General features: G+C 42.0%; 1 protein-coding gene across 2 annotated transcripts in view; it reads right to left on the bottom strand.

The window, feature by feature from the left end:
• The window catches only part of ZBED4 (zinc finger BED-type containing 4), a 30,277-nt gene extending 15,276 nt beyond the window's left edge, over nt 1-15,001 (bottom strand). Inside the window, exons 1-2 of one of the 2 annotated variants that reach the window (XM_032776487.2) lie at nt 14,801-15,001; nt 7,864-7,941 (exon numbers count right to left, since the gene is read on the bottom strand). The gene's annotated coding sequence lies outside the window, so the exon portion shown is untranslated. Of the gene's footprint in view, nt 1-7,863; nt 7,942-8,567; nt 8,611-14,800 lie in introns of those variants that run through there. The other variant, XM_032776490.2, reaches the window with a different exon arrangement.
• Nucleotides 15,002-15,379: the final 378 nt, after the last annotated feature.

Below are 15,379 nucleotides of genomic sequence, written 5' to 3'. Positions count from 1 at the left end.
AATTTAAGTACATAAATAAAAAAAATTTTACAATTCCAAAAATCTAATGGACCCAAAAAAGAAAATTACTACAAGCGTACACAATATCAAGTGTTAACATGGATTAAAATTTGTCATTTGTGAAAGTAATATTTTAATAACTTGTTGGAGTTTTGTGTAATAACTATGGGTAAGATTTTCAGAAATTCTCAAGGCTGGCCTAATTCTGTTTCCACTGAATTCAATGGGAGATTGGCTCAGAGACATTTGATCATTTGATTATTTAGAGAAAAAGTTTTCCACGTCAGGTTATACAATTTTATTAACATTAGACAATATGACTATGAAAAGTCATTTGTTGAAATATTAGGGTTTCTTTTTCAACAGAAAAACTGCTATTTAGGTTTCATTTGTTCATAGGATTTTTTTTAGCACTGGACATCAAAGCTGCTGTTAAAGTCTAGTGCTATAAAGCTCTTGGGGGAATCAGCAACAAAAGGACTGGAATAGGAGAACAATATGGTGGAGAATGAAAAGGTGAGAGTGATAGCAAGGTAAAAAGGGGTCAGAGATATCAGGGAAAGAGAAAAACAGATGACAAAAAAAAAAAAAGAATTTAAGACAAGAAAAACATTTGTTCCACTACAAACTGCATTTTGTTGGTTGAAAATACCAAGTCAGCTTTTAGAAAAGCCACCCGAGATTCAGAGCACAGCTCCTTTCTGATCTAGTTTCTCCCCCACCATCCCTTCAGAAAGCATAATACTGCACCTCAGACAACCCTTCCCCCAAACAGAACCACTCATTAGCCAGGTTGCAGAGCCCTGCTCTTTCCCTACCTCATGACACCGAGTCTGCTCTGCTCCCCTACTGCACCTGTGCTATGGAAAGACCTAAACATGTCAGTGATCTGGTATGCACACTGGACATAGAGAGTGCAGCTGAGAAATGAAGGAGCATGGTGGGAGACACACATCTCCCTTAACCCTGCTCCAATCTATATCTATATCTAGGGAAAAGAACATTCAAAATTTTTCAGTGTAAGAATAATCATTTTTCTGAAACAAGGAATAAAAGGACAAGTGATTCAAGACAGTACTGGTGGAGGCATAAGGTGAGGGAGAGAGACTGGCTGGGCAGCTGGTGGATCTGGATGTTGTATCTAGTCAGTTTCGTTGTTTCTCTTCCTGAAAACATCCTTATAAATATTAACAGAGTAGTAGAAAAAACACAAATTTTAAAGGATTTTTTTAAAATTTAGAATATTTAAAGGATGCTCTAGCCAAAACTGGATTTTAAGTTATTCGATTTTTTAAAATTCAAGTTGAAAGATCAACTATGAAACTGCTAAGATACTTTCATTAGTATGAAAAAAACCTGACACAATGAGAATCAGCTCCCAGGAAGATCTGTTTTAATTCCCAAAGGCCACCCAGAACCTTTGATTTCTACATATAATTCCCACTGACATCAATATGAGCTGGATTTTGATGGACTGAATACAATGAAGTATCTTTAGGTAGATTTATTTACAGCTTGTGGAGATTTTTCATTATTTTATTACAGTAGTACCTCAGAGTTACGAACACCAGAGTTACAAACTGACCAGTCAACCACACACCTCATTTGGAACCGATAATACACAATCAGGCAGCAGCAGAGACCCAAAAAAGGATAAATACAGTATAGTACTGTGTTAAATGTAAACTACTAAAAATAAAGGGTCGGTTTATAGGAAGATTTGACAATGTAAAGAAACTTATTTCATTTAAATTAAGATGGCTAAAAGCAGCATTTTTCTTCAGCAAAGTAAATTTTCAAAGATGTATTAAGTCAATGTTCAGTTGTAAACTTTTGAAAGAACAACTATAATTTCTTGTTCAGAGTTACAAACAACTTCTCTTCCTGAGGTGTTCATAACTCTGAGGTTCTACTGGATGTTACATTTCTAGAGACACAAGGTACTATATTTACACAAAGCCTTTGTTTGCTGGAACTGAAAGCCTGCTTGTGCATATGGAGGTGAATTAATAAAATAGATACACGTATTGAGGCAGAGGGTCCCTTAAAAAGCAGTATTTATATTCTATGAGTCAATGAGTACTAAATCAAAATCTTCCATATTAATTTTGCTGCTAAGTTTGACTATTCTTTTACAGTTAGCACTGTTAAGAGTTCTGAAGTTTTATTTTATTTTTTATATTAAAAAACTGCCAAAAGTTACCATAAGTTACAAATGATTCTTCAAACATACCTCTAGTTCAGGGGTAGGCAACCTATGGCACAGGTGCTGAAGGCGGCACACAAGCTGATTTTCAGTGGCACTCACGCCGCCCAGGTCCTGGCCACCAAACCGGGGGGCTCCGCATTTTAATTTAATTGTAAATGAAGCTTCTTAAACATTTTTAAAGCCTTATTTACTTTACATACAACAATAGTTTAGTTATATATTATAGACTTATAGAAAGAGACCTTCTAAAAACATTAAAATGTTTAATGGGACGCAAAAATCTTAAATTCGAGTGAATACATGAAGACTCGGCACACCACTTCTGAAAGGTTGCCAACCCCTGTGTAGTTCATCTCTATTCTAGGCTTTCCTCAGAATTCAAATATTTCCAAACCCCTTGGTTTTTTCTGTTAACAGGGTTTAACAGAGCTGGTCTTTTCCTGGGTTCACTCCTAACATGTTTCTCCGATTCTCTTCTGCTGCAACTATCAATGGACCATGACAAACGTGCTAGCTTGGAAACTTTCTATAAGTCTTTAAAAAAAGAAAAAACAAAAAAATAATCTTTGGAAATGTTTTACCTTGCCTATCATGGGAACAACTGTGACCAGATCACCCAATGAAGTTTAAACTTGAGGACCCAAAATAATATACGATGTGCTTATAATCCTAAATAAACTGTACATGCACTACAGGCACCCGAACCTTCCACTGTGCCATAAGGCCCATACACCATTTTAGAACAGTAAGATTCCTCTTCTAAATTCAGTAACGAAACCACTCCTAGACCCCACTATGATAAGTTTTATAGGAGGCTTTTTCTGCCCACTTGTCAGTCAGCCAGCCAGCTCTTCAGCATACAATTACTCTAGGCTCCATGCCAGGAGTCACTGATCCTAGTCTCAGTTGCATGCACATTTTGCTTGCCTTCTGCTGCTTAGGCAAGACTGCAGCAGAAAGAGGCAGTTGTTACCAAGAGGGCCAGCAAGGGAAAAGGTGGTGGTTCCCACCATGGCAGCATTTGGTTCAAGAAGGAATTCTGACACAGACCCTTGTCTCTTCCCTAGCACACCAAGGCCCCAGTCTCCTCCTCCCCAAGGAGCTGGTCATAAAAAAAAGATACCCATGCCTGCATCAACAGGACAGTTAAGTAAAATTTGGCTCAAAAAGGTGAAACTGAAATAGGAGAGGAATTTAATTTATGTGGAAAAAATAATTTTAATATTTTGCATACTCAAAGTGCTTCACAAACTTTAATCCATACAACACTGCTTGTAACATAGATAAGTATTATCAAAGTGTCATCTGTGGCTCAGTGGTTAAGGTTGCATCGAGGATGGTTTGTGTGTGTTTGGTTTTTTAAATTCAAAGTCATTTAAATGGCTTCACAGAGTTTGAAAATTAGTGTTTTCCCTAAGGAAAATTATACCATTTATTCTTTATATCACTTACAGGTCTAATTTCCTAGAAAAGTGGAGTAAATCCTTTTAACAAACCTAATGTTCTTGGGGTGTGAGGAAGAGGAACTGAACAAAATAAATGGAACAAAGGAGAGGAGCAGAGACAAGAGAGGAAAGGCACTTTGTTCCCTCCCTCTGCCCTCCAACTCCAATAGCAAAGACACTCCTGAAGCTGTGGCTAACATAACATGTAGCTCCTTGAAAGCTGCCCTTTTATCCCTACTTCCTCAGTGCACGTACAGGGTATCAGCCCACTTGCCAAACTTTTTCTTCTACTTAACTGTGAGAACACATGCAACAGCCACTAGTATATTCTCATTCCCCCCTCCTTGGATTGTCTGTAGCCTTCTAAGGAGTGGAGGAATATGGGAGGAGACAGACAAAAATAAAGATAGAAAGCAAAAAGAAAAGGCATCAGAAAAAATGTAGATGACTGTATCTATACCAGGGATCGGCAACCTTTGGCATGTGGTCACGCCAGGGTAGGCATCCTGGCAGGCCACGCCAGTATGTTTACCTGCTGCATCCGCAGGTTCGGCTGATAGTGGTTCACCGTCCCAGGCCAATGGGGGCTGCAGAAAGCAGCGCAGGCTGAGGGATGTGCTGACCGTCGCTTCCCGCCGCCCCCATTGGCCTGGAATGGCAAACCACAGCCAGTGGAAACCATGATCGGCTGAACCTGCGGATGCGGCAGGTAAATAAACCGGCCCGCCCTGCCAGGGTGCTTACTCCGGCGCGCTGCGTGCCAAAGGCTGCTGATCCCTGATCTATACCAATGCATGATGGGAGAGACCAGAGGGTATGCTAATCCCCTAATTAATCACCAGAAGGGCTCCAACAAGATTAGGAGAGCCATTAGTTTTGGTGGTGTTTTAGAAATTAGAAGTGACATTTTAAAATTTCAGGGTACATGTCCAATATTGCTAGATCCCTCTAACTTGCAACCAGACGTGCTTTAACAATTCATACTAAACAGATATACAAACAAAATCTAGTGAATAAGCTAGATGTTTTAATTTTTTTTTTTAGTTGTTTCTTTTTAGACTAAAGGCTAATGAATAAAACATCTAACATTTTACACCAGAACTATGAGATTTCAAATGTTAGACATCAGTCCTTTTGAGAAACAGAAAAGGATATACTTGCTAGCAAAACTAAAAGGTCTGCAGAGCAGGATCTCTGCTCCTATGAAACTTGCAGTTCCGTACCACAGGCAACCTGCCAAGTAGCACATCATCTCAGTTGCACAGGAGTTAAGCCTGACAAACCCAACTCTGAGGGTATGTCTACACAGCAGTTTAACACTCATGGCTGGCCCAGGTCAGCTGACTTGGGCTCATGGGGCATGGGCTGCTGGGCTGTAAAACTACTGGGTAGATGTTTCGGCTCCAGGTCCCACAGCAATTTCCTCACAGCCTAAGCCCTGAGAGCCCAAGACAGCTGACCGGGGCCGCAGCCATGCCCATGGGTCTTTTATTCCTCAGTAGACATACCTCTAGGGTACATCTACATTGCAAAGTACGTACAGGGTTAGTAGAACTTCAGTTAGCAGACCCTGGGTGTGTTAACCCTAGGGCTTAAGGGTCTACACTCATTTGTAACCCCAGGCTAGGAACTGCTGAACCCTGAGTCCCAACCTGGTACTCTAGCATCTACACTGTATTATGTGAGCCCAAGTCCAACCATGCATATCCCAGACTTTCTAGCACCCCTCCATAATGCAGCTGCTCTAGCCCTTTGTTCATCGTGCAGTATTGAAAAACCTGACCATCCCCAAACTTGACTGTCCAGAGGACAAAACACATTGGCCTGTGGGATTCTTTTGACGGACTCCTGGAACATGAGTCCAGTGGAGTTCCATCTACACTGCAAAGCAATATTGAATCCTGAGTCCCAGCTTGACTCAGGTTAGAACTCCTACATCCTGTGGGGTCCTGGGACAGCATAATGTATGTGTAGATGTAAGGAGGGTTAGGGCCTGAGCCTAAATTCAAACCCTAGGCTTACACTGCAGTGTAGACATATCCTAAATTACTCCCATGCTGCTCTTGTGCACACTGGGAGCAGAGGCACTCTATGCAATCCCACGCAACAGCACACAATGACCTGTGCACAATATGCTTTGTGCTGAGGTCTACTTTGGTGCAATACATGTAATATGTATGAAAATTTAGCAACTTCACATTTATTCTTAATATACTATCCAATATTTCTTAATACCTAGACAAACGACTTTTACTGCAATTTGATACAATAAATTTAACCCCTATATGAAGACAATTATAGCCAAACATGAAGTAGTAAGAAACTGACTGGTTAAACATTTACACAGGGATTCTATTTTCTTTATATTTCATACTCCCCAACATGTTAAATTTCACCTTACACACTCCCATGAAAACTTTCTAACTAACAGGACACATTTAGCTCTAATACAGGCATATATTCTATTTTATAGTGCCCCAAAGCATGCTCAAAGTTACATATAAGCCCTCGCCCAAAGAGCTTACAATCTAAAGTTAAAATACAATGAATGAGCATGACAAAGAATGGGGAGTGAACTGTAAGGGGAATGAAATATTTATATACATTTCCATACTACTTAATGTCTAGTGTTAACTGCTTATAAGATTACATTATCTACTACTGCAAACTAAGGTTGCAGTCAATAGCTATTTTACCTAGGATATCCTCAAGAATTATTTCTTGAATTACAACTGAGACATGATGCACACTTACAATAGAGCTGAAGTGGATATTTTCATATTTTCAGTTAATGCTTTTAACCTTGAGAGCATTAGAAAATTGCTTTAGGAACATCTATAAAAAGCTGCAGTATTTGACATCACATCGTTTCATTATATAAAATAGGTACTAAAATTCACTCTGATGTGCACATTACATTTCAGTTTTAAATACCTGCAACAAATATCTATTTTAATAATATTTAAAATTATGTATTACCATATTCTGGAGAAAGCAATATTGTCTATTTTCATAAAGTCCCTTTAGAGGATGCTAGAGTTGAATAGGAAGGCCGCTACAGAGAGAAACTTCTCTTTTCATCCCTATTCCTATAATTCTGTCTTAGACAGCGATGGTAGTTTATTTCTCAATAACTGAGGCTATGTACACTACCACGGTAAGTCGACCTATGTTACGCAACTCCAGATACGTGAATAATGTAGCTGGAGTCGACGTATCTTCGGTTGAGTAACCGTGGGGTCTACACCACGGGGAGTCAACGGGAGAAACTATCCCATTGACCTACCTTACTCTTCTCATCAGGGGTAGATTACAGGGATCGATCGACAGCAGATCGCTCTCCAATTTGGCGGGTCTTCACTAGATCCGCTAAATCGACCACTGCTGGATCGATCTCAGAGCGTCGATCACGGCTGTAGTGTAGAGTAGCCTAAGTCTACATAAGAAAAAGATCCCAAGGCAGAATTAGTACACAACAGGACCTCTCAGGCTTACCACAGACATATAACCTAAAAGAATTGTCATCTTACTGTCTCTTTGAACTTTTGGTAAATCTTGAGAAAATATGTGAAGCTATTATAGTGTTTAAGTAAGTCTATCAATGTTTCTAGACTCAACATTTTACCTACCTTAAATATTTCATCCGTTATCACTGTCCATATGATCCAATGAATACATCCACTTTAAAAATTAAGTTAAGAAAAAATAACACGTTCTAAAACCCTACATAAGAATAAATAAATAGTGTTTATTGTCAAGCTACATTAATATATTATGAACAGCTCTTCCCCGCTGTATTTGTGCTTTTTTTTAAAAATGGGCAATAAAATGTATCCTGCTCTTCTGATGACCTGTGCTTGCTGATCAGAGTGAATATGCAGAGGGAAACCTTAGGCCTAGCACTTGTCCTTTCACAGAATAAAGATCTAAAAACCATTAGATATTTTGGCAAGCAAGGGTGTTGATTTCAAAAGCATCTAAGGGATTTAGGATCACAAATGAGACACTTGCTTCTCAATTCTATAAGCACTTATGCAATTCCCCCCACACTCACACTAAATTATTAATTGCTGCACAAATTAAGTCACTTTGACGATAACGGATTCAAGTCCCTCTGCAACAGCTGACCTTGCTCTAAATGAAGAAAGAAGAGGTGCAAACTGGAAAAAAAAAAAAGAGCTGTCCAACAGTTTATTGACAGAGACTTACATATCTGCTCCACTGTGTTCCATTGGCTTCATTTCAGGTTCAATACATGCTATCCAAAATTGATGCTGAGGAGTCTACCTGAGACAGGAAAAAAAGCATTTTTATTTTAAACATAAGAAATTTTCAGTGTTGTCAACTATCACAATTCTGTCCCAAGTCTTGCTGTATTTTGAGTTATTTATTTATTTATTTTTGCTTTAAGTCCCAGGTCCTGGGATCATAACCACATGAGATTCTCAGCTTTCAACTGATAAATTTCCAGCCTCAGTTGGAGACAAAAGCTGGACAATTTGAACTCTATGAACCTTGTAAAGACAAATAATATGCCCAACACTATAATTTTTAGCACATTCATGGTTTTAACCCAAACTCATGATTTTTGGACCCTGAGACTATTATTGGGTGCTTGGGGTTGGCAATACTGATTTCTCCCTCAAAATGAGGTCAAGGCATGCCACCCACTTCTCCCCACACACAGGACTAGGATCACATTGGAAACAGTTCACTCAAAAGAGCCTATCAATATATTACATTACAGACAGAAGATCTACCTGACAGCAAGTTATTCCTTCCCTCCATAAATTGATTATGCTGCTTCAGTGCTTCTAGCCCAACAGAATCTTGTATTATTCAACATGACCTACAGCACATGATTACCATACACTGAATTTTGAATTAACAAGTAGGAAACAAAGAATAATTACAGTGGGCCTGAAATCAGTCCCTCAGAACAGAAAATACACAGGAGCTAGTGAGAATCTAGAGGAGGAAAACGCTGAAGTTTACTTATATATATTTAAAGGACTGACTCTCCTGGTGAGAGGAGCTGGGCTAGAGGCCTGCAGATTTTAAAGGCTGTGTCCCTCTAGCCCCACATATCTTCAGCCAATGACAAGAACTATCCTGTAGGATCATCTACTGCTCACAGCCTCCCCTACATCTGAAACCACAACTCAAGCAGAAGGCATGATACCACTGACATATCCCCTAAGGCTGCTCAGGAACTCCGAACTGTATTATCTCTTCATTCATTTTTCCAGGCAGAAATCCTTAGATTCTGCCGTGGATGGTAGACAGTTTGGCACTTTCCCTCCCTTCCTCCACTTCATGGTTCTCCAAGAATCCACATGGGGTAAGGAGCAGTTAGAACAGTGTGTGTGCGCGAGTGCAGAGGGGAAAAGATGGCGGACAGGTGGGATAATTCAGCCCAGTAGAATTACAATAATCAGTACTACTCTGCAAAAATAGTGAGTTATATCTTTAAAATAATTTATAATAAACTCCAACACCAACATATTGAGAAAGTGAGCAGAGGAGGGGCTAGGTGACTTGCCCAAGGTAATGGAGGGAATCAGCACGAAATACTGAAACTGAAAGTTGAGAGAGTTAAGCACCCTATGGGCACATTCCCATTCTCTATCCCAGGGGAGGGCAAACTTTTTGGCCCAAGGGCCACATTGGAGTTCCAAAACTGTATGGAGGGCAGCATAGGGAAGGCTGTGCCTCCCCAAACAGCCTGGCCCCCATCCCCATCCACCCTCTCCCTCTTCCTGACCCCCTCAGAAACCCCAACCCATCCAACCCCGCACCTTATCCCCTAACCGCCCCCCTCCGGGCCCCCACTAACCGCCCCGCGCCCCCACATACCTCCACACCCCTGCCCTTTGACAGGGACTCCACGCCTATCCAAACCCCTGTTCCCCATCCCCTGCCCCCTATCCACACCCCTGCCACCCTGACAGGGCCCCGCAGGACTATCAAGCTTATCCAACCCTCCCCCCTCGTCTCCTGACCACCCCCCAGAACCTCCGCCCAATCCAACAGTCCCCTGGTCCCTGTCCCCCAGAACACTTCACCACTAGCCCCCTTACCATGCTGCTCAGAGCAGTGTGCCTGGCAGCCACGCCACCCTGCTGGAGACAGACACAATGCTCAGGAGGAGCGTGCAACACCGCCACCCAGAGCGCTGCCCACATGATGGCATGGCAGTGGCTAACCTCCCCAGCTAGGAGCTCAAGGGCCAGGCAGGATGGTCCTGCTGGCCAGATGTGGCCCGTGGGCCATAGTTTGCCCACCACTGCTCTATCCCATAGTATCTCACCATCTATAGAGCAGTTACTAGTATCTGAAATATTCACAAGGAAAGACGAAACTATTTGAATTTGAAGGTTTTCTACATTGTATTACAAATTCAAAAGAGAACACTTGAGAATTATCACTAAGACACAATCCTTAAAATGTAAAGCCATGACCATTTTCCAGTGAAAAGAGGCCAATAATCAAGCACAGACTTGATCTGTTGCTTATAAAAAGACAATTTATGCAAAGATGGCTTTTGTATTAATAAGTCAAAATCTGTGCTTTCAACACAAAGGTAGACCTTTATTCAACCCAGCAAATAAAATGAAATATTAGGGGGGCTGAAATTACACACAAATGAATTTTGCACAGCTCCAGTAAAAGCAGACGTTTCACTGTCTGGAAAAGCTATAGTTTCTTTTGACAAAATGCAATGAGCTTCTAGTTAGCTATAAAAATGAATTAATAACCAAGTTTGAACAGAATAATCAATCCTCATTCAGCCCTGCATCACTACTTATTACTTTTAAAAAAAAGAAAATGTTATCATACAATTTTACAGAATGGATTGTTTCCTAGCTTAATAAAAACAGTAGTAATATTGTAACATTTATTGTGCCAACTTCCACTGGAAACTAATACATTACGAATCTCAGAAAGATCAACATATTTTAAAAACACCATGGTTTTGTTTTCAAGAGTCCAAGACAAATTATGATATTTTTAAATTAAATATGGTATTAAAAAAAGAAGAATGCCAAGATTACGTTTCCCTATTCTGCTTATGTCACTTTAAGGTAGCATGGCCATAACATAATAAATTTGCCAATACTGAAGTAGTGCATTACAAAGATACTATCACATAGCTTAAGTCAAAAGTTATTCTAACTTTCAATTAGTTGTAACCTAGTGGCACCTTTATGTTTTAATTTATTTTAAAACCTCCAACTTTAAAACCCACAGAAATAGCTTTTTGAGTCATCAAAATCAGCATGCACTCCACCTGTCAGTTCAGCAACTGAAATTAACACCTCACAATTGTGCACATTTCTACTGACACTAATGATGCTGGTGCAAATGCAGGAACAAAAAGCCACAGTGGCACAGAAAGCAGAGCAATTTTGCCAAACAGAAAAGGACACATTTGTTAGGGAAAATTTATTTCCAAACTTCTACGAAGGTGAACAGTTAAGACAGATGAGTTTAAATATATAAAGCAGTTTTCACTAGTCTACGCCAGTACTAACAATATTCTTGAAATCTCTCTACTTAGAGAACTTTGTAGTATCAATATTTCTTTCTTACCCATCACCAAGGTATCTGACCTACTGGGTGAAGGTCTATGATTTGTGATATGCAGATCAGACTCAATGATTATAATAATACCCTTCTATCTAAAAAGATCTAATATTTACAGCTCTTTGGTTGCCTCAATTATAATGTGAATGTAATTGTTTAAGTAAAGAAAGTCTAATTTATTTACCTTCAATGTACTCTGCAGCTGAGAATTTCTAATTATGAAAGAAAACCTCAAAACCAGATTTTCCCCTACATGGACATTATTTGGTCTGCGGATGGAAATGATGAGTTTTCCCCCGACCTTTGCACACTTACTCTGTCATTTTTGTGTTGACTGTGATGAGGGGCATAAGGGAGTATAGTGTTCAGGGAGAGAAGACAGAACATTTTACAGAGAACTCATGTCCCTCAATCCCAACCCCTCCCTTACCCAGAAACAGATTCCCAAAGGTAGTCTTCAGTTAGGCCATGGAAAAATGAGAGAGATTAACACATGCCTGCTGGGGGACTGCGGCAAGAGGATCAGCTATTTCCCAACAATCTAAGCATTTTTATGGGTTTTTCTGTAGTATCTAGTTAGGAAAATCTGGTTGGAGGATCCCACGCATTACAACATCAATCCACCCTTAGAGACGATTTGGAATTTATTTATTTTTTTAAATAAAGTGGGCTTGTCAGATTCTCTCATTCTCTAAAGGCAATCCTGACATTTTATTTTTTGTTTTAATTTTATAAATACCAGCAGTGTGAATTCTGGTCTTTTCTTGTTTTTCCTGGAGGACTGTATGCCTCAGATATACATTACTATTTGTATTGAAGTATTGCCTACAGAGTCTAATCACGGTCCAGGGCCCCATTATGCTAGCCACCATACAGACAAGTAACAAGAATTTACTTCCTACCCCATATAGCTAGCAATCTCGATTTATGACAAGATTGAACAGGTGGAAGGGGAAGAAAAAAAACCACAGGTCTGGAGAGGGTGGGAGAACAAGGTAATAGTAAAACAAGTGGGTTCTGCAAAGTAGACAGCCGTCTCAGTAAAACCATTTTTATATATTTAGCTCTCACACTAATTGAAGATGTTGAGTCTAACAAAATCTTCCTTCGTCCAAAGTGTCAGCAACTGAAAGTTAAAAGGTTTTATTAAAAACAGTAAATTTTAAACAATGTGATTAAAAACTTTCCCCTCTGAACTGTTCATCTTACAGTCCTTTGTGTGGCCAAAATTTCATATATTGTCCACTCAACTTAGGTTTTGCTTACATTATGCAATTTAAACAGAAAAACTCCTACTGTTCCTAACATCTATTTGGCTACAGGGGTGTTAGCAATATTGGAAACCCTAATGCAGATGGTTCTGACTCTGATACTATGTCAATTAGACTTGCTCCCTCCAGGATAGTCATGAATAGTCTTCCAACCCAGACAGGGCTTCTATCTCTAAACTTAAAATCAAATGGGGTGGAATTTTTCAGGATTTTTTTTTAACCACCATAAAGAAGCAACAAATAAAAAGATAATATAAACTATTTTTTTTTTTGCATCCACCTTTAAAATGCTACATTTCCATCATAACATCCCTCCCGCAACCCCAGACTAACAGGTTTATTTGGGCATAAGCTTTCATGGGTAAAAAAGATCACTTCTTCAGGTGCAGACTCTCCCTCGCACACATCCTGCAAATTATAGGTCACTGTTAAAGAAAAAGTAAGGGACTGTGTCCCCTTTTCCATTTTTTAAACAATGCATAAGTAAAGCCTAAGTAAAGTTTTAATAGGGGTTGAAATGATATCTTCATTAAACATATCCCTTCAGTTAAGTCATGATAGGTAAAGGTAAAGACCTTTGAGGTCCTCAAAAAGTCCTCCAGCAAAACCAGGAAAGACCAGATTTGACATTCCTGCTATTTCTAATAGATAAATAAGATAGGAGGAAGGGAGAAAATCAGGCCTTTTTATGCATCATAATCTAGCAAGAAATGCACACTCCTAACTTTTAAAAAACCATTTACAGGTTATCATTAATGCCAACAGGACCCTTTCATAATTTAACTTGCATACTTTTAATATTTTCACAATTTTGGTCATCTATTGCACATGCACGCTATGTTTGTTTTTCAAACTAGCGAACATCTATTATAATGGAACTGGTGAGCAACAAGGAAGTTTGCTAGTCTATTACAATGTGAAATTTAAAAAAGTATCAGAGGAGTAGCCCTATTAGTCTGGATCTGTAAAAGCAGCTAAGAGTCCTGTGGCACCTTATAGACTAACAGACGTATTGGCGCATGAGCTTTTCTGGGTGATTACCCACTTCATCAGATGCATTTTAAAAAAAGTCAAAGATCCAAAACATGTAAATAATGAAATATTTTCAAGATTTTGTTAAAAAAACGTAAAGTTAATATTAAAAACTGAATTGGAATAGATGACAGTCAAATTCTGCAGACTTTACAGACACGTCTCTCTTAAAACCAAGGGCAGTTTTGTCTGAATACCAACAGCAGGACTGGGGACCCTCAAAGGAGAAAGGAGTGGAGATGGTGTCCAGATTATTGCTGATGTTAGCCATGGATGTTCTTTCCTCTAAAAACCAGTGTCCACCTCAAAACAATTATTTAGACCTGATATCTAGAGTCTCGTTTGTAAACTGTATGTTCGTGCATGAGAGTCCAGAATGCACTTTCCATCTCAGCTTGTGCGCACACAAATGGGGGCGGGAGGTGTGTCTTGTTGAGCACACACTTTCCATCTCAGACTGCATATTATACACATTTACACCTAGATGGAGTACGCTGGGCAGGGAGTTCCCCATAACTCGTTAAGCCCACACCCCAGCATGTGTTACAAAGCTGGACACAGCAGTCACAGCTCTGTAAAGCGCAGTGCCTGCCTAGCGGGGCCCTGGGCTATTCTTATTCACTCTTAGCCATCTTAGCTCGGGTTCACACCGGCCACATGGTCACATCTTCCTCCCGTCCCCAAGCGAAAGGCCCGGTTCCTTCCGCGGCCTCTGGGCGCAGTTCCCGGGGGGGATTCGGACTGGCCTGGCGCTGTACGAGGCGGACAGCGACAGATAGAGACAATGCAAGTCGCGCGCTGCCATGCATGCGAAGCGGGCCCCGGGCCTCCAGGGAGGGCTCGCCGAGAGCCCTCCACCCAGCCTGACGGATACCGCGGAGAGAGCGCAGCAGCTCCCCGGACAGGTCAGACCCGCGCTCCCTACACCGGGGTTAGGGAGAGCCCCGCCCAAGGGAGCGGTACCGGGCACCCCTCACCCCAGCGGAGCCCCGTCCCAGGGCCTCAGAGACAATGGAGCGAGCGAGCACCAGGGGCCTAGCCCCGCTTCCTGTGCCTCGCCACGGCACACCCCCTCTCCGGCCTGGCGGCGCTGCCCTGTGGGCGCTCCCGGCTAGAATACGGGGAGCCCAGGGAGCCAGCGGCTCGGGCACTCGGGAACTGCCGCCGCTGAGGCAGAGCCAGCAAGAGCCCGGGGAGCGGGAGAACCTGATCGCCCCGCTCCAGCCCCCGCCCGGCGCCACAGTGCGACCACTCACCTTGCCGGTCAGCTGCCGCGGAAGCGGGAGGCCACCAGTGACCGCCGCTCGGCCGGACCCGAAGGAGTTAAAGGGAAGGGCAGGGAGGACCGTCCCATTCATTAGTCGGGCGCTTTGTCTCCAGCTGCCGCCGCCGCGACGCTGATCAGCTCTCCCGGCTCGGCCGCCACAGCGCACACCGCGCAGGCGCCATGGGCGGGGGCGGGGCCGGAACACGCAGCGGCACGGAACGGCACCACGTACGGCGCGTGACGTGCCGGCGTACAGGCAAAGCGATGCAAAATGGACGTCTGATGCGTCTCTATGTCCGGCTGTAGAGTGAGCGCGCATGGAATGTTTGGGCTCTGCGCGTAGCCGCGCCCTCGTCCTTAGTAGAGGAGGGCGGTGAGTGAGGAGAGGTCCCTGGTTGGCAGCGACTGGCGCTTACCACAGGGCGGCCCTGGTCTACGGGGTTTCCTGGGCTGTGGTGGGTGCCTGCCGGGGCTAGTCTGGGTGTGGCTCCCATTGACTGCGCTGCAAGGGGAGGATTCCCCCCCCGCTTCATGCAAGCGTGGAGGTTACTAAAGGGCGACATCCGGC

Source organism: Chelonoidis abingdonii, chromosome 1 (genome assembly GCF_003597395.2).
Source record: "Chelonoidis abingdonii isolate Lonesome George chromosome 1, CheloAbing_2.0, whole genome shotgun sequence".
Lineage (NCBI taxonomy): Eukaryota > Metazoa > Chordata > Testudines > Testudinidae > Chelonoidis > Chelonoidis abingdonii.
Note: the sequence above shows the minus strand (reverse complement) of the source record. Positions and strands in the feature narration are given on the sequence as shown.